Consider the following 25,384-nt stretch of genomic DNA (forward strand, 5'->3'; position numbering starts at 1 on the left):
TCCACCACTGCCACACACCACTCTCCACCACTGCCACACACCACTCTCCACCACTGCCACACACCACTCTCCACTACTGCCACACACCACTCTCCACCACTGCCACACACCACTCTCCACCACAGTCACACACCTCTCTCCACCACTGCCACACACCACTCCCCACCACTGCCACACACCACTCTCCACTACTGCCACACACCAATCTCCACCACTGTCACACACCACTCTCCACCACTGTCACACACCACTCTCCACCAATGCCACACACCACTCTCCACTACTGCCACACACCACTTTCCACCACTGCCACACACCACTCTCCACCACTGTCACACACTACACTCCACCACTGCCACACACCACTCTCCACCACTGTCACACACCACTCTCCATCACTGCCACACACCACTCTCCACCACTCACACACCACTCTCCACCACTCACACACCACTCTCCACCACTCACACACCACTCTCCACCACTCACACACCACTCTCCACCACTGTCACACACCACTCTCCAAAACTGCGACACACCACTCTCCACCACTGCCACACACCACTCTCCACCACTGTCACACACCACTCTCCACTACTGCCACACACCACTCTCCACCACTGTCACACACCACTCTACACAACTGCCACTCACCACTCTCCACCACTGTCACACACCATTCTCCACCACTGCCACACACCACTCTCCACAACTGCCACTCACCACTCTCCACCACTGCCATATACCACTCTCCACCACTGCCACTCACCACTCTCCACAACTGCCACTCACCACTCTCCATCACTGTCACACACCACTCTCCACCACTGCCACACACCACTCTCCATCACTGTCACACACCACTCTCCACAACTGTCACACACCACTCTCCACCACTGTCACACACCACTCTCCACCACTGCCACACACCACTCTCCACCACTGCCACACACCACTCTCCACCATTTACTCACCACTCTCCACCAATCACACACTATTCTACACAACTGCCACTCACCACTCTCCGCCACTGTCACACACCACTCTCCACCACTGTCACACACCACTCTCCACCACTGTCACACACCACTCTCCATCACTGCCACACACCACTCTCCACCACTGTCACACACCACTCTCCACCACTGTCACACACCACTCTCCATCACTGTCACACACCACTCTCCTCCACTGCCACACACCACTCTCCACCTCTGCCACACACCACTCTCCACCACTGTTACACACCACTCACACCACTGCCACACACCACTCTCCATCACTGTCACACACCACTCTCCACAACTGTCACACACCACTCTCCACCACTGTCACACACCACTCTCCACCACTGTCACACACCACTCTCCATCACTGTCACACACCACTCTCCTCCACTGCCACACACCACTCTCCACCTCTGCCACACACCACTCTCCACCACTGTTACACACCACTCTCCACCACTGCCACACACCACTCTCCATCACTGTCACACACCACTCTCCACAACTGTCACACACCACTCTCCACCACTGTCACACACCACTCTCCACCACTGCCACACACCACTCTCCACCACTGCCACTCACCACTCACACACCACTCTCCACCACTGAGACTCACCACTCTCCACAACTGTCACACACCACTCTCCACTACTGCCACTCGCCACTCTCCACCACTGCCAATCACTACTCTCCACCACTGCCACACACCACTCTCCACCACTGCCACTCACCACTCTCCACCACTCACACACCACTCTAATTCACTGCCAGACACCACTTTCCATCACTGCCTCATACCACTCTCCACCACTGCCACTCATCATTCTCCACCACTCACACACCACTCTCCACCACTCACACACCACTCTAATTCACTGCCACTCACCACTCTCCACCACTGCCACTCACCACTTTCCACCACTGCCACACACCACTCTCCACAACTGCCACTCACCACTCTCCACCACTCACACACCACTCTCCACCACTGTCACTCACCACTCTCCACCACTCACACACCACTCTCCACCACTGCCACACACCACTCTCCACCACTGCCACTCACCACTCTCCACAACTGCCACTCACCACTCTCCACCATTTACTCACCACTCTCCACCAATCACACACTACTCTACACAACTGCCACTAACCACTCTCCACCATTTACTCACCACTCTCCACCATTTACTCACCACTCTCCACCAATCACACACTACTCTACACAACTGCCACTCACCACTCTCCACCACTGCCATATACCACTCTCCACCACTGCCACTCACCACTCTTCGCAACTGCCACTCACCACTCTCCACCATTTACTCACCACTCTCCACCAATCACACACTACTCTACACAACTGCCACTCACCACTCTCCACCACTGCCATATACCACTCTCCATCACTGTCACACACCACTCTCCATCACTGTCACACACCACTCTCCACCACTGTCACACACCACTCTCCACAACTGTCACACACCACTCTCCACCACTGCCACACACCACTCTCCACCACTGCCACACACCACTCTCCATCACTGTCACACACCACTCTCCACAACTGTCACACACCACTCTCCACCACTGTCACACACCACTCTCCACCACTGTCACACACCACTCTCCACCACTGTCACACACCACTCTACACAACTGCCACTCACCACTCCCCACCACTGTCACACACCACTCTCCACCACTGTCACACACCACTCTCCACCACTGTCACGCACCACTCTCCACCACTGCCACACACCACTCTCCACTACTGCCACACACCATTCTCCACCACTGCCCCACACCACTCTCCATCACTGTCACACACCACTCTCCACAACTGTCACACACCACTCTCCACCATTGTCAAACACCACTCTCCACCACTGTCACACACCACTCTCCATCACTGTCACACACAACTCTCCATCACTGTCACACACCACTCTCCACCACTGTCACACACCACTCTCCACCACTGTCACACACCACTCTCCACCACTGTCACACACCACTCTCCACCACTGTCAAACACCACTCTCCACAACTGTCACACACCACTCTCCACCACTGTCAAAGACCACTCTCCACCACTGTCATACACCACTCTCCATCACTGTCACACACCACTCTCCATCACTGTCACACACCACTCTCCACCACTGTCACACACCACTCTCCACAACTGTCACACACCACTCTCCACCACTGCCACACACCACTCTCCACCACTGCCACACACCACTCTCCATCACTGTCACACACCACTCTCCACAACTGTCACACACCACTCTCCACCACTGTCACACACCACTCTCCACCACTGTCACACACCACTCTCCACCACTGTCACACACCACTCTCCACCACTGTCACACACCACTCTCCACCACTGCCACACACCACTCTCCATCACTGTCACACACCACTCTCCACCACTGCCACACACCACTCTCCACCACTGCCACTCACCACTCACACACCACTCTCCACCACTCACACACCACTCTCCACCACTGCCACACACCACTCTCCACCACTGCCACACACCACTCTCCACCACTGCCTCTCACCACTCTCCACCACTGCCACACACCACTCTCCACCACTGCCACTCACCACTCTCCACCACTCACACACCACTCTCCATCACTGCCACTCACCACTATCCACCACTGCCACTCACCACTCTCCACCACTGCCACTCACCACTCTCCACCACTGCCACACACCACTCTCCACCACTGCCACTCACCACTCTCCACCACTGCCACTCACCACTCTCCACCACTGTCACACACCACTCTCCACCACTGCCACTCACCACTCTCCACCACTGCCACACACCACTCACCACCACTCACACACCACTCTCCACCACTGCCACTCGCCACTCTCCACCACTCACACACCACTCTCCACCACTGCCACTCACCACTCTCCACCACTGTCACACACCACTCTCCACAACTGCCACACACCACTCTTCACCACTGCCACTCGCCACTCTCCACCACTCACACACCACTCTCCACCACTGCCACTCACCACTCTCCACCACTGTCACACACCACTCTCCACCACTGTCACACACCACTCTCCACCACTGCCACTCACCACTCTCCACCACTGCCACACACCACTCACCACCACTCACACACCACTCTCCACCACTGCCACTCACCACTCTCCACCTCTGTCACACACCACTCACCACCACTCACACACTACTCTCCACCACTGCCACTCACCACTCTCCACAACTGCCACACACCACTCTTCACCACTCACACACCACTCTCCACCACTGCCCCTCACCACTCTCCACCACTGCCCCTCACCACTCTCCACCACTGTCACTCACCACTCTCCATCACTGTCACTCACCACTCTCCACCAATGTCACTCACCACTCTCCACCACTGTCACACACCACTCTCCACCACTGCCACACACCACTCTTCACAACTGCCCCTCACCACTCTCCACCACTGCCCCTCACCACTCTCCACCACTCACACACCACTCTCCACCACTGCCACTCACCACTATCCACAACTGCCACTCACCACTCTTCACCACTCACACACCACTCTCCACCACTGCCCCTCACCACTCTCCACCACTGCCCCTCACCACTCTCCACCACTGTCACTCACCACTCTCCATCACTGTCACTCACCTTCTCCACCACTGTCACTCACCACTCTCCACCACTGCCACACCCAACTCTCCACCACTGCCACTCACCCCTCTCCACTGCCACACACCACTCTCCACTAGTGCCACTCACCACTCTCCACCGCTCACACACCACTCTCCACCACTGCCCCTCACCACTCTCCACCACTGTCACTCACCACTCTCCATCACTGTCACTCACCACTCTCCACCACTGTCACTCACCACTCTCCATTACTGTCAAACACCACTCTCCACCACTGCCACACACCACTCTTCACAACTGCCCCTCACCACTCTCCACCACTGTTACTCACCACTCTCCACCACAGTCACACACTACTCTCCACCACTGCCACACACCACTCTCCATCACTGCCTCATACCACTCTCCACCACTGCCACTCATCATTCTCCACCACTCACACACCACTCTCCACCACTGCCACTCGCCTCTCTCCACCACTGCCAACACCACTCTCCACCACTACCACACACCAATCTCCATCACTGCCTCTTACCACTCTCCTCCAATGTCACTCACCACTCTCCACCACTCACACACCACTCTCCACCACTGCTATCAGCACTCTCCTCAACTCACACACCACTCTCCACCACTGCCCCTCATCACTCTCCACCAACGTCACTCACGACTCTCCACCACTCACACACCATTCTCCACCACTGCCACTCAGCACTCTCCACAACTCACACACCACTCTCCACCACTGCCACTCACCCCTCTCCACCACTGCCACTCACCCCTCTCCACCACTGCCACTCACCACTCTCCACCACTGCCACACACCACTCTCCACTACTTCCACACACAACTCTCCACCACTGCTTCTCACCACTCTCCACCACTGCCACACACCACTCTCCACCACTGCCACACACCACTCTCCACCACTGCCACACACCACTCTCCACCACTGCCACACACCACTCTCCACAACTGCCACTCACCACTCTCCACGACTGCCACACACCACTCTCCACAACTCACACACCACTGTTCACCACTGCCCCTCACCACTCTCCACCACTGCCCCTCACCCCTCTACACCACTGTCACTCACCACTCTATACCACTGTCACCCACCACTCTCGACCACTGTCACACACTACTCTCCACCACTGCCACACACCACTCTTCACCACTGTCCCTCACCAATCTCCACCACTGTCACTCACCACTCCCCACTACTGCCACACACCACTCTCCACCACTGCCACACACCACTCTCCACTACTGTCACACACCACTCTCCACCACTGCCACACACCACTCTCCACCACTGCCACACACCACTCTCCACCACTGCAACACACCACTCTCCACTACTGCCACACACCACTCTCCACCACTGCAACACAACACTCTCCACCACAGTCACACACCTCTCTCCACCACTGCCACACACCACTCCCCACCACTGCCACACACCACTCTCCACTACTGCCACACACCACTCTCCACCACTGTCACACACCACTCTCCACCACTGTCACACACCACTCTCCACCACTGCCACACACCACTCTCCACCACTGTCACACACCACTCTCCACTACTGCCACACACCACTTTCCACCACTGCCACACACCACTCTCCACCACTGTCACACACTACACTCCACCACTGCCACACACCACTCTCCACCACTGTCACACACCACTCTCCATCACTGCCACACACCACTCTCCACCACTCACACACCACTCTCCACAACTCACACACCACTCTCCACCACTCACACACCACTCTCCACCACTCACACACCACTCTCCACCACTCACACACCACTCTCCACCACTGTCACAGACCACTCTCCACCACTGCGACACACTACTCTCCACCACTGTCACACACCACTCTCCACCACTGCCACACACCACTCTCCACCACTGTCACACACCACTCTCCACTACTGCCACACACCACTCTCCACCACTGTCAAACACCACTCTACACAACTGCCACTCACCACTCTCCACCACTGTCACACACCATTCTCCACCACTGCCACACACCACTCTCCACAACTGCCACTCACCACTCTCCACCACTGCCATATACCACTCTCCACCACTGCCACTCACCACTCTCCACAACTGCCACTCACCACTCTCCACCATTTACTCATCACTCTCCACCAATCACACACTACTCTACACAACTGCCACTCACCACTCTCCGCCACTGTCACACACCACTCTCCACCACTGTCACACACCACTCTGCACCACTGTCACACACCACTCTCCATCACTGCCACACACCACTCTCCACCACTGTCACACACCACTCTCCATCACTGCCACACACCACTCTCCACCACTGTCACACACCACTCTCCACCACTGTCACACACCACTCTCCACCACTGTCACACACAACTCTCCATCACTGCCTCATACCACTCTCAACCACTGCCACACATCATTCTCCACCACTCACACACCACTCTCCACCACTGCCACTCGCCTCTCTACACCACTGCCAACACCACTCTCCACCACTACCACACACCAATCTCCATCACTGCCTCTTACCACTCTCCTCCAACGTCACTCACCACTCTCCACCACTCACACACCACTCTCCACCACTGCTACTCTGCACTCTCCTCAACTCACACACCACTCTCCACCACTGCCCCTCATTACTCTCCACCAACGTCTCTCACGACTCTCCACCACTCACACACCATTCTCCACCACTGCCACTCAGCACTCTCCACAACTCACACACCACTCTCCACCACTGCCACTCACCCCTCTCCACCACTGCCACTCACCCCTCTCCACCACTGCCACTCACCACTCTCCACCACTCACACACCCCTCTCCACCACTCACACACCACTCTCCACCACTTACACACCACTCTCCACCACTCACACACCACTCTGCACCACTGTCACACACCACTCTCCACCACTGCGACACACCACTCTCCACCACTGCCACACAGCACTCTCCACCACTGTCACACACCACTCTCCACTACTGCCACACACCACTCTCCACCACTGTCACACACCACTCTACACAACTGCCACTCATCACTCTCCACCACTGTCACACACTATTCTCCACCACTGCCACACACCACTCTCCACCACTCACACACCACTCTCCACCACTCACACACCACTCTCCACCAATCACACACCACTCTCCACCACTCACACACCACTCTCCACCACTCACACACCACTCTCCACCACTGTCACAGACCACTCTCCACCACTGCGACACACTACTCTCCACCACTGCCACACACCACTCTCCACCACTGTCACACACCACTCTCCACTACTGCCACACACCACTCTCCACCACTGTCACACACCACTCTACACAACTGCCACTCATCACTCTCCACCACTGTCACACACTATTCTCCACCACTGCCACACACCACTCTCCACAACTGCCACTCACCACTCTCCACAACTGCCATTTACCACTCTCCACCACTGCCACTCACCACTCTCCACAACTGCCACTCACCACTCTCCACCATTTACTCACCACTATCCACCAATCACACACTACTCTACACAACTGCCACTCACCACTCTCCTCCACTGTCACACACCACTCTCCACCACTGTCACACACCACTCTCCACCACTGTCACACACCACTCTCCATCAATGCCACACACCACTCTCCACCACTGTCACACACCACTCTCCACCACTGTCACACACAACTCTCCATCACTGTCACACACCACTCTCCACCACTGTCACACACCACTCTACACAACTGCCACTCACCACTCTCCACCACTGTCACACACCACTCTCCACCACTGTCACACACCACTCTCCACCACTGCCACACACCACTCTCCACCACTGTCACACACCACTCTCCATCACTGTCAAACACCACTCTCCACCACTGCCACTCATCACTCTCCACCACTCACACACCACTCTCCACCACTGCCACACACCACTCTCCACCACTGCCACACACCACTCTCCACCACTGCCTCTCACCACTCTCCACCACTGCCACACACCACTCTCCACCACTGCCACTCACCACTCTCCACCACTCACACACCACTCTCCATCACTGCCACTCACCACTCTCCACCACTGCCACACACCACTCTCCACCACTGCCACTCACCACTCTCCACCACTGCCTCTCACCACTCTCCACCACTGTCACACACCACTCTCCACCACTGCCTCTCACCACTCTCCACCACTGCCACTCACCACTCTCCACCACTCACACACCACTCTCCATCACTGCCTCTCACCACTCTCCACCACTCACACACTACTCTCCACCACTGCCACACACCACTCTCCACCACTGCCACACACCACTCTCCACCACTGCCTCTCACCACTCTCCACCACTGCCACACACCACTCTCCACCACTGCCACTCACCACTCTCCACCACTCACACACCACTCTCCATCACTGCCACTCACCACTCTCCACCACTGCCACACACCACTCTCCACCACTGCCACTCACCACTCTCCACCACTGCCTCTCACCACTCTCCACCACTGTCACACACCACTCTCCACCACTGCCTCTCACCACTCTCCACCACTGCCACTCACCACTCTCCACCACTCACACACCACTCTCCATCACTGCCACTCACCACTCTCCACCACTCACACACTACTCTCCACCACTGCCACTCACCACTCTCCACCACTCACACACCACTCTCCATCACTGCCACTCACCACTCTCCACCACTCACACACTACTCTCCACCACTGCCACTCACCACTCTCCACAACTGCCACACACGACTCTCCACCACTGTCACACACCACTCTCCACCACTCACACACCACTCTCCACCACTGTCACACACCACTCTCCACCACTGCCACACACCACTCTCCACAACTGCCACACACCACTCTCCACAACTGCCACACACCACTCTTCACAACTGCCACTCACCACTCTTCACCACTCACACACCACTCTCCACCACTGCCCCTCACCACTCTCCACCACTGCCCCTCACCACTCTCCACCACTGTCACTCACCACTCTCCATCACTGTCACTCACCACTCTCCACCTCTGTCACTCACCACTCTCCACCACTGTCACACACCACTCTCCACCACTGAAACACACCACTCTTCACAACTGCCCCTCACCACTCTCCACTACTGCCCCTCACCACTCTCCACCACTCACACACCACTCTCCACCACTGCCACTCACCACTCTCCACAACTGCCACTCACCACTCTTCACCACTCACACACCACTCTCCACCACTGCCCCTCACCACTCTCCACCACTGCCCCTCACCACTCTCCACCACTGTCACTCACCACTCTCCATCACTGTCACTCACCACTCTCCACCACTGTCACTCACCACTCTCCACCACTGTTACTCACCACTCTCCACCACTGTCACACACTACTCTCCACCACTGCCACACACAACTCTCCACCACTGCCACTCACCCCTCTCCACCACTGCCACACACCACTCTCCACTAGTGCCACTCACCACTCTCCACCGCTCACACACCACTCTCCACCACTGACCCTCATCACTCTCCACCAACGTCACTCACGACTCTCCACCACTCACACACCATTCTCCACCACTGCCACTCAGCACTCACCACAACTCACACACCACTCTCCACCACTGCCACTCACCCCTCTCCACCACTGCCACTCACCCCTCTCCACCACTGCCACTCACCACTCTCCACCACTCACACACCACTCTCCACCACTCACACACCACTCTCCACCACTCACACACCACTCTCCACCACTCACACACCACTCTCCACCACTGTCACACACCACTCTCCACCACTGCGACACACCACTCTCCACCACTGCCACACACCACTCTCCACCACTGTCACACACCACTCTCCACTACTGCCACACACCACTCTCCACCACTGTCACACACCACTCTACACAACTGCCACTCACCACTCTCCACCACTGTCACACACCATTCTCCACCACTGCCACACACCACTCTCCACAACTGCCACTCACCACTCTCCACCACTGCCATATACCACTCTCCACCACTGCCACTCACCACTCTCCACCATTTACTCACCACTCTCCACCAATCACACACTACTCTACACAACTGCCACTCACCACTCTCCGCCACTGTCACACACCACTCTCCACCTCTGTCACACACCACTCTGCACCACTGTCACACACCACTCTCCATCACTGCCACACACCACTCTCCACCACTGTCACACACCACTCTCCATCACTGCCACACACCACTCTCCACCACTGTCACACACCACTCTCCACCACTGTCACACACCACTCTCCACCACTGTCACACACAACTCTCCATCACTGCCTCATACCACTCTCAACCACTGCCACACATCATTCTCCACCACTCACACACCACTCTCCACCACTGCCACTCGCCTCTCTACACCACTGCCAACACCACTCTCCACCACTACCACACACCAATCTCCATCACTGCCTCTTACCACTCTCCTCCAACGTCACTCACCACTCTCCACCACTCACACACCACTCTCCACCACTGCTACTCTGCACTCTCCTCAACTCACACACCACTCTCCACCACTGCCCCTCATCACTCTCCACCAACGTCTCTCACGACTCTCCACCACTCACACACCATTCTCCACCACTGCCACTCAGCACTCTCCACAACTCACACACCACTCTCCACCACTGCCACTCACCCCTCTCCACCACTGCCACTCACCCCTCTCCACCACTGCCACTCACCACTCTCCACCACTCACACACCCCTCTCCACCACTCACACACCACTCTCCACCACTCACACACCACTCTCCACCACTCACACACCACTCTGCACCACTGTCACACACCACTCTCCACCACTGCGACACACCACTCTCCACCACTGCCACACAGCACTCTCCACCACTGTCACACACCACTCTCCACTACTGCCACACACCACTCTCCACCACTGTCACACACCACTCTACACAACTGCCACTCATCACTCTCCACCACTGTCACACACTATTCTCCACCACTGCCACACACCACTCTCCACCACTCACACACCACTCTCCACCACTCACACACCACTCTCCACCAATCACACACCACTCTCCACCACTCACACACCACTCTCCACCACTCACACACCACTCTCCACCACTGTCACAGACCACTCTCCACCACTGCGACACACTACTCTCCACCACTGCCACACACCACTCTCCACCACTGTCACACACCACTCTCCACTACTGCCACACACCACTCTCCACCACTGTCACACACCACTCTACACAACTGCCACTCATCACTCTCCACCACTGTCACACACTATTCTCCACCACTGCCACACACCACTCTCCACAACTGCCACTCACCACTCTCCACAACTGCCATTTACCACTCTCCACCACTGCCACTCACCACTCTCCACAACTGCCACTCACCACTCTCCACCATTTACTCACCACTATCCACCAATCACACACTACTCTACACAACTGCCACTCACCACTCTCCTCCACTGTCACACACCACTCTCCACCACTGTCACACACCACTCTCCACCACTGTCACACACCACTCTCCATCAATGCCACACACCACTCTCCACCACTGTCACACACCACTCTCCACCACTGTCACACACAACTCTCCATCACTGTCACACACCACTCTCCACCACTGTCACACACCACTCTACACAACTGCCACTCACCACTCTCCACCACTGTCACACACCACTCTCCACCACTGTCACACACCACTCTCCACCACTGCCACACACCACTCTCCACCACTGTCACACACCACTCTCCATCACTGTCAAACACCACTCTCCACCACTGCCACTCATCACTCTCCACCACTCACACACCACTCTCCACCACTGCCACACACCACTCTCCACCACTGCCACACACCACTCTCCACCACTGCCTCTCACCACTCTCCACCACTGCCACACACCACTCTCCACCACTGCCACTCACCACTCTCCACCACTCACACACCACTCTCCATCACTGCCACTCACCACTCTCCACCACTGCCACACACCACTCTCCACCACTGCCACTCACCACTCTCCACCACTGCCTCTCACCACTCTCCACCACTGTCACACACCACTCTCCACCACTGCCTCTCACCACTCTCCACCACTGCCACTCACCACTCTCCACCACTCACACACCACTCTCCATCACTGCCTCTCACCACTCTCCACCACTCACACACTACTCTCCACCACTGCCACACACCACTCTCCACCACTGCCACACACCACTCTCCACCACTGCCTCTCACCACTCTCCACCACTGCCACACACCACTCTCCACCACTGCCACTCACCACTCTCCACCACTCACACACCACTCTCCATCACTGCCACTCACCACTCTCCACCACTGCCACACACCACTCTCCACCACTGCCACTCACCACTCTCCACCACTGCCTCTCACCACTCTCCACCACTGTCACACACCACTCTCCACCACTGCCTCTCACCACTCTCCACCACTGCCACTCACCACTCTCCACCACTCACACACCACTCTCCATCACTGCCACTCACCACTCTCCACCACTCACACACTACTCTCCACCACTGCCACTCACCACTCTCCACCACTCACACACCACTCTCCATCACTGCCACTCACCACTCTCCACCACTCACACACTACTCTCCACCACTGCCACTCACCACTCTCCACAACTGCCACACACGACTCTCCACCACTGTCACACACCACTCTCCACCACTCACACACCACTCTCCACCACTGTCACACACCACTCTCCACCACTGCCACACACCACTCTCCACAACTGCCACACACCACTCTCCACAACTGCCACACACCACTCTTCACAACTGCCACTCACCACTCTTCACCACTCACACACCACTCTCCACCACTGCCCCTCACCACTCTCCACCACTGCCCCTCACCACTCTCCACCACTGTCACTCACCACTCTCCATCACTGTCACTCACCACTCTCCACCTCTGTCACTCACCACTCTCCACCACTGTCACACACCACTCTCCACCACTGAAACACACCACTCTTCACAACTGCCCCTCACCACTCTCCACTACTGCCCCTCACCACTCTCCACCACTCACACACCACTCTCCACCACTGCCACTCACCACTCTCCACAACTGCCACTCACCACTCTTCACCACTCACACACCACTCTCCACCACTGCCCCTCACCACTCTCCACCACTGCCCCTCACCACTCTCCACCACTGTCACTCACCACTCTCCATCACTGTCACTCACCACTCTCCACCACTGTCACTCACCACTCTCCACCACTGTTACTCACCACTCTCCACCACTGTCACACACTACTCTCCACCACTGCCACACACAACTCTCCACCACTGCCACTCACCCCTCTCCACCACTGCCACACACCACTCTCCACTAGTGCCACTCACCACTCTCCACCGCTCACACACCACTCTCCACCACTGACCCTCATCACTCTCCACCAACGTCACTCACGACTCTCCACCACTCACACACCATTCTCCACCACTGCCACTCAGCACTCTCCACAACTCACACACCACTCTCCACCACTGCCACTCACCCCTCTCCACCACTGCCACTCACCCCTCTCCACCACTGCCACTCACCACTCTCCACCACTCACACACCACTCTCCACCACTCACACACCACTCTCCACCACTCACACACCACTCTCCACCACTCACACACCACTCTCCACCACTGTCACACACCACTCTCCACCACTGCGACACACCACTCTCCACCACTGCCACACACCACTCTCCACCACTGTCACACACCACTCTCCACTACTGCCACACACCACTCTCCACCACTGTCACACACCACTCTACACAACTGCCACTCACCACTCTCCACCACTGTCACACACCATTCTCCACCACTGCCACACACCACTCTCCACAACTGCCACTCACCACTCTCCACCACTGCCATATACCACTCTCCACCACTGCCACTCACCACTCTCCACCATTTACTCACCACTCTCCACCAATCACACACTACTCTACACAACTGCCACTCACCACTCTCCGCCACTGTCACACACCACTCTCCACCACTGTCACACACCACTCTCCACCACTGTCACACACCACTCTCCATCACTGCCACACACCACTCTCCACCACTGTCACACACCACTCTCCACCACTGTCACACACAACTCTCCATCACTGTCACACACCACTCTCCACCACTGTCACACACCACTCTACACAACTGCCACTCACCACTCTCCACCACTGTCACACACCACTCTCCACCACTGTCACACACCACTCTCCACCACTGCCACACACCACTCTCCACCACTGTCACACACCACTCTCCACCACTGTCAAACACCACTCTACACAACTGCCGCACACCACTCTCCACCACTGTCACACACCCCTCTCCACCACTGTCACACACCACTCTCCACCACTGTCACACACCACTCTCCACCACTGTCACACACCACTCTACACAACTGCCACTCACCACTCTCCACCACTGTCACACACCATTCTCCACCACTGCCACACACCACTCTCAATCACTGTCACACACCACTCTCCACCACTGTCACACACCACTCTCCACCACTGTCACACACCACTCTCCACTACTGCCACACACCACTCTCCACAACTGTCACACACCACTCTCCACCACTGTCACACACCACTATCCACCACTGCCACACACCACTCTCCACTACTGCCACACACCATTCTCCACCACTGCCCCACACCACTCTCCATCCCTGTCACACACCACTCTCCACAACTGTCACACACCACTCTCCACCACTGTCACACACCACTCTCCATCACTGTCACACACCACTCTCCATCACTGTCACACACCACTCTCCACAACTGTCACACACCACTCTCCACCACTGTCACACACCACTCTCCTCCACTGCCACACACCACTCTCCACCTCTGCCACACACCACTCTCCACCACTGTTACACACCACTCTCCACCACTGCCACACACCACTCTCCATCACTGTCACACACCACTCTCCACCACTGTCACACACCACTCTCCACTACTGCCACTCGCCACTCTCCACCACTGCCAATCACTACTCTCCACCACTGCCACACGCCACTCTCCACCACTGCCACTCACCACTCTCCACCACTCACACACCACTCTAATTCACTGCCACACACCACTCTCCATCACTGCCTCATACCACTCTCCACCACTGCCACTCATCATTCTCCACCACTCACACACCACTCTAATTCACTGCCACTCACCACTCTCCACCACTGCCACTCACCACTTTCCACCACTGCCACACACCACTCTCCACCACTGCCACTCACCACTCTCCACCACTCACACACCACTCTCCACCACTGTCACTCACCACTCTCCACCACTCACACACCACTCTCCACCACTGCCACACACCACTCTCCACCACTGCCACACACCACTCTCCACCACTGCCTTTCACCACTCTCCACCACTGCCACACACCACTCTCCACCACTGCCACTCACCACTCTCCACCACTCACACACCACTCTCCATCACTGCCACTCACCACTCTCCACCACTGCCACTCACCACTCTCCACCACTGCCACTCACCACTCTCCACCACTGTCACACACCACTCTCCACCACTGTCACACACCACTCTACACAACTGCCACTCACCACTCTCCACCACTGTCACACACCACTCTCCACCACTGTCACACACCACTCTCCACCACTGCCACACACCACTCTCCACCACTGTCACACACCACTCTCCATCACTGTCAAACACCACTCTCCACCACTGCCACTCATCACTCTCCACCACTCACACACCACTCTCCACCACTGCCACACACCACTCTCCACCACTGCCACACACCACTCTCCACCACTGCCTCTCACCACTCTCCACCACTGCCACACACCACTCTCCACCACTGCCACTCACCACTCTCCACCACTCACACACCACTCTCCATCACTGCCACTCACCACTCTCCACCACTGCCACACACCACTCTCCACCACTGCCACTCACCACTCTCCACCACTGCCTCTCACCACTCTCCACCACTGTCACACACCACTCTCCACCACTGCCTCTCACCACTCTCCACCACTGCCACTCACCACTCTCCACCACTCACACACCACTCTCCATCACTGCCACTCACCACTCTCCACCACTCACACACTACTCTCCACCACTGCCACACACCACTCTCCACCACTGCCACACACCACTCTCCACCACTGCCTCTCACCACTCTCCACCACTGCCACACACCACTCTCCACCACTGCCACTCACCACTCTCCACCACTCACACACCACTCTCCATCACTGCCACTCACCACTCTCCACCACTGCCACACACCACTCTCCACCACTGCCACTCACCACTCTCCACCACTGCCTCTCACCACTCTCCACCACTGTCACACACCACTCTCCACCACTGCCTCTCACCACTCTCCACCACTGCCACTCACCACTCTCCACCACTCACACACCACTCTCCATCACTGCCACTCACCACTCTCCACCACTCACACACTACTCTCCACCACTGCCACTCACCACTCTCCACCACTCACACACCACTCTCCATCACTGCCACTCACCACTCTCCACCACTCACACACTACTCTCCACCACTGCCACTCACCACTCTCCACAACTGCCACACACGACTCTCCACCACTGTCACACACCACTCTCCACCACTCACACACCACTCTCCACCACTGTCACACACCACTCTCCACCACTGCCACACACCACTCTCCACAACTGCCACACACCACTCTCCACAACTGCCACACACCACTCTTCACAACTGCCACTCACCACTCTTCACCACTCACACACCACTCTCCACCACTGCCCCTCACCACTCTCCACCACTGCCCCTCACCACTCTCCACCACTGTCACTCACCACTCTCCATCACTGTCACTCACCACTCTCCACCTCTGTCACTCACCACTCTCCACCACTGTCACACACCACTCTCCACCACTGAAACACACCACTCTTCACAACTGCCCCTCACCACTCTCCACTACTGCCCCTCACCACTCTCCACCACTCACACACCACTCTCCACCACTGCCACTCACCACTCTCCACAACTGCCACTCACCACTCTTCACCACTCACACACCACTCTCCACCACTGCCCCTCACCACTCTCCACCACTGCCCCTCACCACTCTCCACCACTGTCACTCACCACTCTCCATCACTGTCACTCACCACTCTCCACCACTGTCACTCACCACTCTCCACCACTGTTACTCACCACTCTCCACCACTGTCACACACTACTCTCCACCACTGCCACACACAACTCTCCACCACTGCCACTCACCCCTCTCCACCACTGCCACACACCACTCTCCACTAGTGCCACTCACCACTCTCCACCGCTCACACACCACTCTCCACCACTGACCCTCATCACTCTCCACCAACGTCACTCACGACTCTCCACCACTCACACACCATTCTCCACCACTGCCACTCAGCACTCTCCACAACTCACACACCACTCTCCACCACTGCCACTCACCCCTCTCCACCACTGCCACTCACCCCTCTCCACCACTGCCACTCACCACTCTCCACCACTCACACACCACTCTCCACCACTCACACACCACTCTCCACCACTCACACACCACTCTCCACCACTCACACACCACTCTCCACCACTGTCACACACCACTCTCCACCACTGCGACACACCACTCTCCACCACTGCCACACACCACTCTCCACCACTGTCACACACCACTCTCCACTACTGCCACACACCACTCTCCACCACTGTCACACACCACTCTACACAACTGCCACTCACCACTCTCCACCACTGTCACACACCATTCTCCACCACTGCCACACACCACTCTCCACAACTGCCACTCACCACTCTCCACCACTGCCATATACCACTCTCCACCACTGCCACTCACCACTCTCCACCATTTACTCACCACTCTCCACCAATCACACACTACTCTACACAACTGCCACTCACCACTCTCCACCACTCACACACCACTCTCCATCACTGCCACTCACCACTCTCCACCACTGCCACACACCACTCTCCACCACTGCCACTCACCACTCTCCACCACTGCCTCTCACCACTCTCCACCACTGTCACACACCACTCTCCACCACTGCCTCTCACCACTCTCCACCACTGCCACTCACCACTCTCCACCACTCACACACCACTCTCCATCACTGCCACTCACCACTCTCCACCACTCACACACTACTCTCCACCACTGCCACTCACCACTCTCCACCACTCACACACCACTCTCCATCACTGCCACTCACCACTCTCCACCACTCACACACTACTCTCCACCACTGCCACTCACCACTCTCCACAACTGCCACACACGACTCTCCACCACTGTCACACACCACTCTCCACCACTCACACACCACTCTCCACCACTGTCACACACCACTCTCCACCACTGCCACACACCACTCTCCACAACTGCCACACACCACTCTCCACAACTGCCACACACCACTCTTCACAACTGCCACTCACCACTCTTCACCACTCACACACCACTCTCCACCACTGCCCCTCACCACTCTCCACCACTGCCCCTCACCACTCTCCACCACTGTCACTCACCACTCTCCATCACTGTCACTCACCACTCTCCACCTCTGTCACTCACCACTCTCCACCACTGTCACACACCACTCTCCACCACTGAAACACACCACTCTTCACAACTGCCCCTCACCACTCTCCACTACTGCCCCTCACCACTCTCCACCACTCACACACCACTCTCCACCACTGCCACTCACCACTCTCCACAACTGCCACTCACCACTCTTCACCACTCACACACCACTCTCCACCACTGCCCCTCACCACTCTCCACCACTGCCCCTCACCACTCTCCACCACTGTCACTCACCACTCTCCATCACTGTCACTCACCACTCTCCACCACTGTCACTCACCACTCTCCACCACTGTTACTCACCACTCTCCACCACTGTCACACACTACTCTCCACCACTGCCACACACAACTCTCCACCACTGCCACTCACCCCTCTCCACCACTGCCACACACCACTCTCCACTAGTGCCACTCACCACTCTCCACCGCTCACACACCACTCTCCACCACTGACCCTCATCACTCTCCACCAACGTCACTCACGACTCTCCACCACTCACACACCATTCTCCACCACTGCCACTCAGCACTCTCCACAACTCACACACCACTCTCCACCACTGCCACTCACCCCTCTCCACCACTGCCACTCACCCCTCTCCACCACTGCCACTCACCACTCTCCACCACTCACACACCACTCTCCACCACTCACACACCACTCTCCACCACTCACACACCACTCTCCACCACTCACACACCACTCTCCACCACTGTCACACACCACTCTCCACCACTGCGACACACCACTCTCCACCACTGCCACACACCACTCTCCACCACTGTCACACACCACTCTCCACTACTGCCACACACCACTCTCCACCACTGTCACACACCACTCTACACAACTGCCACTCACCACTCTCCACCACTGTCACACACCATTCTCCACCACTGCCACACACCACTCTCCACAACTGCCACTCACCACTCTCCACCACTGCCATATACCACTCTCCACCACTGCCACTCACCACTCTCCACCATTTACTCACCACTCTCCACCAATCACACACTACTCTACACAACTGCCACTCACCACTCTCCGCCACTGTCACACACCACTCTCCACCACTGTCACACACCACTCTCCACCACTGTCACACACCACTCTCCATCACTGCCACACACCACTCTCCACCACTGTCACACACCACTCTCCACCACTGTCACACACAACTCTCCATCACTGTCACACACCACTCTCCACCACTGTCACACACCACTCTACACAACTGCCACTCACCACTCTCCACCACTGTCACACACCACTCTCCACCACTGTCACACACCACTCTCCACCACTGCCACACACCACTCTCCACCACTGTCACACACCACTCTCCACCACTGTCAAACACCACTCTACACAACTGCCGCACACCACTCTCCACCACTGTCACACACCCCTCTCCACCACTGTCACACACCACTCTCCACCACTGTCACACACCACTCTCCACCACTGTCACACACCACTCTACACAACTGCCACTCACCACTCTCCACCACTGTCACACACCATTCTCCACCACTGCCACACACCACTCTCAATCACTGTCACACACCACTCTCCACCACTGTCACACACCACTCTCCACCACTGTCACACACCACTCTCCACTACTGCCACACACCACTCTCCACAACTGTCACACACCACTCTCCACCACTGTCACACACCACTATCCACCACTGCCACACACCACTCTCCACTACTGCCACACACCATTCTCCACCACTGCCCCACACCACTCTCCATCCCTGTCACACACCACTCTCCACAACTGTCACACACCACTCTCCACCACTGTCACACACCACTCTCCATCACTGTCACACACCACTCTCCATCACTGTCACACACCACTCTCCACAACTGTCACACACCACTCTCCACCACTGTCACACACCACTCTCCTCCACTGCCACACACCACTCTCCACCTCTGCCACACACCACTCTCCACCACTGTTACACACCACTCTCCACCACTGCCACACACCACTCTCCATCACTGTCACACACCACTCTCCACCACTGTCACACACCACTCTCCACTACTGCCACTCGCCACTCTCCACCACTGCCAATCACTACTCTCCACCACTGCCACACGCCACTCTCCACCACTGCCACTCACCACTCTCCACCACTCACACACCACTCTAATTCACTGCCACACACCACTCTCCATCACTGCCTCATACCACTCTCCACCACTGCCACTCATCATTCTCCACCACTCACACACCACTCTAATTCACTGCCACTCACCACTCTCCACCACTGCCACTCACCACTTTCCACCACTGCCACACACCACTCTCCACCACTGCCACTCACCACTCTCCACCACTCACACACCACTCTCCACCACTGTCACTCACCACTCTCCACCACTCACACACCACTCTCCACCACTGCCACACACCACTCTCCACCACTGCCACACACCACTCTCCACCACTGCCTCTCACCACTCTCCACCACTGCCACACACCACTCTCCACCACTGCCACTCACCACTCTCCACCACTCACACACCACTCTCCATCACTGCCACTCACCACTCTCCACCACTGCCACTCACCACTCTCCACCACTGCCACTCACCACTCTCCACCACTGCCACACACCACTCTCCACCACTGCCACTCACCACTCTCCACCACTGCCACTCACCACTCTCCACCACTGTCACACACCACTCTCCACCACTGCCACTCACCACTCTCCACCACTGCCACACACCACTCACCACCACTCACACACCACTGCCACTCACCACTCTCCACCACTCACGCACCACTCTCCACCACTGCCACTCACCACTCTCCACCACTGTCACACACAACTCTCCATAACTCACACACTACTCTCCACCACTGCCACACACCACTCACCACCACTCACACACCACTCTCCACCACTTCCACTCACCACTCTTCACCACTCACACACCACTCTCCACCACTGCCCCTCACCACTCTCCACCACTGCCCCTCACCACTCTCCACCACTGTCACTCACCACTCTCCATCACTGTCACTCACCACTCTCCACCACTGTCACTCACCACTCTCCACCACTGTCACACACCACTCTCCACCACTGCCACACACCACTCTTCACAACTGCCCCTCACCACTCTCCACCACTGCCCCTCACCACTCTCCACCACTCACACACCAGTCTCCACCACTGCCCCACACCACTCTCCACAACTGCCACTCACCACTCTTCACCACTCACACACCACTCTCCACCACTGCCCCTCACCACTCTCCACCACTGCCCCTCACCACTCTCCACCACTGTCACTCACCACTCTCCATCACTGTCACTCACCACTCTCCACCACTGTCACTCACCACTCTCCACCACTGTCACACACCACTCTCCACCACTGCCACACACTACTCTTCACAACTGCCCCTCACCACTCTCCACCACTGCCCCTCACCACTCTCCACCACTGCCACTCACCACTCTCCACCACTGTCACTCACCACTCTCCATCACTGTCACTCACCACTCTCCACCACTGTCACTCACCACTCTCCACCACTGTTACTCACCACTCTCCACCACTGTCACACACTACTCTCCACCACTGCCACACACAACTCTCCACCACTGCCACTCACCCCTCTCCACCACTGCCACACACCACTCTCCACTAGTGCCACTCACCACTCTCCACCGCTCACACACCACTCTCCACCACTGCCCCTCACCACTCTCCACCACTGTCAATCACCACTCTCCATCACTGTCACTCACCACTCTCCACCACTGTCACTCACCACTCTCCATTACTGTCAAACACCACTCTCCACCACTGCCACACACCACTCTTCACAACTGCCCCTCACCACTCTCCACCACTGTTACTCACCACTCTCTACCACTGTCACACACTACTCTCCACCACTGCCACACACATCTCTCCACCACTGCCACTCACCCCTCTCCACCGCTCACACACCACTCTCCACCACTGTCACACACCACTCTCCACCACTGCCACACACCACTCTCCATCACTGCCTCATACCACTCTCCACCACTGCCACTCATCATTCTCCACCACTCACACACCACTCTCCACCACTGCCACTCGCCTCTCTCCACCACTGCCAACACCACTCTCCACCACTACCACACACCAATCTCCATCACTGAATCTTACCACTCTCCTCCAACGTCACTCACCACTCTCCACCACTCACACACCACTCTCCCCCACTGCTACTCAGCACTCTCCTCAACTCACACACCACTCTCCACCACTGCCCCTCATCACTCTCCACCAACGTCACTCACGACTCTCCACCACTCACACACCATTCTCCACCACTGCCACTCAGCACTCTCCACAACTCACACACCCCTCTCCACCACTGCCACTCACTCCTCTCCACCACTGCCACTCACCACTCTCCACCACTGCCACACACCACTCTCCACTACTTCCACACACAACTCTCCACTACTGCTTCTCACCACTCTCCACCACTGCCACACACCACTCTCCACCACTGCCACACACCACTCTCCACCACTGCCACACACCACTCTCCACCACTGCCACACACCACTCTCCACAACTGCCACTCACCACTCTCCACCACTGTCACACACCACTCTCCACCACTGTCACACACCACTCTCCACCACTGTCACACACCACTCTCCACCACTGCCACACACCACTCTCCACAACTCACACACCACTCTTCACCACTGCCCCTCACCACTCTCCACCACTGCCCCTCACCCCTCTACACCACTGTCACTCACCACTCTATACCACTGTCACTCACCACTCTCGACCACTGTCACACACTACTCTCCACCACTGCCACACACCACTCTTCACCACTGTCCCTCACCAATCTCCACCACTGTCACTCACCACTCCCCACTACTGCCACACACCACTCTCCACCACTGCCACACACCACTCTCCACTACTGTCACACACCACTCTCCACCACTGCCACACACCACTCTCCACCACTGCCACACACCACTCTCCACCACTGCCACACACCACTCTCCACTACTGCCACACACCACTCTCCACCACTGCCACACACCACTCTCCACCACAGTCACACACCTCTCTCCACCACTGCCACACACCACTCCCCACCACTGCCACACACCACTCTCCACTACTGCCACACACCACTCTCCACCACTGTCACACACCACTCTCCACCACTGCCACACACCACTCTCCACCACTGTCACACACCACTCTCCACCACTGCCACACACCACTCTCCACCACAGTCACACACCTCTCTCCACCACTGCCACACACCACTCCCCACCACTGCCACACACCACTCTCCACTACTGCCACACACCTCTCTCCACCACTGCCACACACCACTCCCCACCACTGCCACACACCACTCTCCACCACTGTCACACACCACTCTCCACCACTGCCACACACCACTCTCCACCACTGTCACACACCACTCTCCACCACTGCCACACACCACTCTCCACCACAGTCACACACCTCTCTCCACCACTGCCACACACCACTCCCCACCACTGCCACACACCACTCTCCACTACTGCCACACACCACTCTCCACCACTGTCACACACCACTCCCCACCACTGCCACACACCACTCTCCACTACTGCCACACACCACTTTTCACCACTGCCACACACCACTCTCCACCACTGTCACACACTACACTCCACCACTGCCACACACCACTCTCCACCACTGCCACACACCACTCTCCACCACTGTCACACACCACTCTCCACTACTGCCACTCACCACTCTCCACCACTGC

General features: G+C 57.0%; 1 protein-coding gene across 2 annotated transcripts in view; it reads right to left on the reverse strand.

The window, feature by feature from the left end:
* The window catches only part of LOC138350649 (uncharacterized), a 116,346-nt gene that overhangs the window by 13,195 nt on the left and 77,767 nt on the right, over positions 1 to 25,384 (reverse strand). The window lies entirely within an intron of this gene.

The sequence above is a fragment of the Procambarus clarkii genome, chromosome 46 (genome assembly GCF_040958095.1).
Source record: "Procambarus clarkii isolate CNS0578487 chromosome 46, FALCON_Pclarkii_2.0, whole genome shotgun sequence".
In the NCBI taxonomy this organism is placed as follows: Eukaryota; Metazoa; Arthropoda; class Malacostraca; order Decapoda; family Cambaridae; genus Procambarus; species Procambarus clarkii.